We start from the raw sequence: 592 nt of genomic DNA on the forward strand, positions 1-592 counted from the left end.
AACCTGACCATGTTTTGGGGAGGATTGTGGAAGGACTTTGGAACTTTGAGCTAGAAGATCCATTGGTTGTTAAGAGCTGTATGGGATGTTGTGTAGGAGCTTGGAAGATCATGTTGAGAACAGTGCAGAAGATGGAGGCCTGGCTTGTGAAATTTCAGAGGGAATATTAAAAACTCTTATCAGGGCCATGTTATTTTGATTGTGAAAATTCTGTGGTTCTGGTTAACTGGGGCTGAAGCATCAGCTGTGATTAACAAGATACCAGAACTACTATAGTGAAAACTTTGTATTACTGGGACTATTGATGCTGGTTAGCTGGAGCTAAGAAATTAGCAGTGATTAAGAAGAGACCAGCATCATTGAGGTGACATCTTCTGGGAAGTGTTTTCTGAAAGCACAAAGAAGCTGTGTTCCAGAGATAGCCAAAGTTGTACCTTGTGCTGCAGCAGGACTTGGTAATGTCTAAGAGTCACCCAGGTGGTACTGATTTTGAAGGCATGAAGGTGTCATGAAGAGCAGCCGATGCTCGGCACAGTGAGAGGCCATGGAAGGCCATAAGTGAAGGTGCAGCCTCAGTTTGCAATTGATGGCC

This window comes from Mastomys coucha, chromosome X (genome assembly GCF_008632895.1).
Source record: "Mastomys coucha isolate ucsf_1 chromosome X, UCSF_Mcou_1, whole genome shotgun sequence".
NCBI classification, from domain to species: Eukaryota; Metazoa; Chordata; class Mammalia; order Rodentia; family Muridae; genus Mastomys; species Mastomys coucha.